We start from the raw sequence: 376 nt of genomic DNA, 5'->3' as shown, positions 1-376 counted from the left end.
CTCCGACCGACGCGACGTGGGACACGAGTGAGAGAAAACCATCGCCGACGACCTCTCGGAAAAGACAGGGCCGGCACTATTGAAAATGCACTTACGGATACAAGGGCACAGATCTACTTTGTCTTAATTCATATTACGTTGACATGCAACGGTCCTTGATTTTGTTAAAAAGTTGCATTTTGTGGCATTTTGTATAAGCAGCAAATTGAAAAAACTGAACAGTTATTGTGGTAATTAAATTTAAAAATTTAAAATAAAAACAAACAACAATAACTGTTTTAGCTACCACTAGACATGAACAGAGAATTAAAAACCACTCGGAGGGAGAGGAGGCTGGCAACGGTCCAAATCAATGAAGGTCCAAACGGCAGGCCCT

The 376-nt window shown here is 41.2% G+C and overlaps 1 protein-coding gene across 1 annotated transcript in view; it reads right to left on the bottom strand.

The window, feature by feature from the left end:
* Positions 1-376, bottom strand: part of LOC113213232 (inhibin beta chain) — a 5,310-nt gene that overhangs the window by 3,486 nt on the left and 1,448 nt on the right. The gene's annotated exons all lie outside the window — the stretch shown is intronic.

Source organism: Frankliniella occidentalis, unplaced genomic scaffold (assembly GCF_000697945.3).
Source record: "Frankliniella occidentalis isolate FOCC.00 unplaced genomic scaffold, Focc_3.1 Scaffold1366, whole genome shotgun sequence".
NCBI classification, from domain to species: Eukaryota; Metazoa; Arthropoda; class Insecta; order Thysanoptera; family Thripidae; genus Frankliniella; species Frankliniella occidentalis.
The sequence above is the reverse complement of the archived record's forward strand: the minus strand, read 5'-3'. Positions and strand labels throughout refer to the sequence as shown.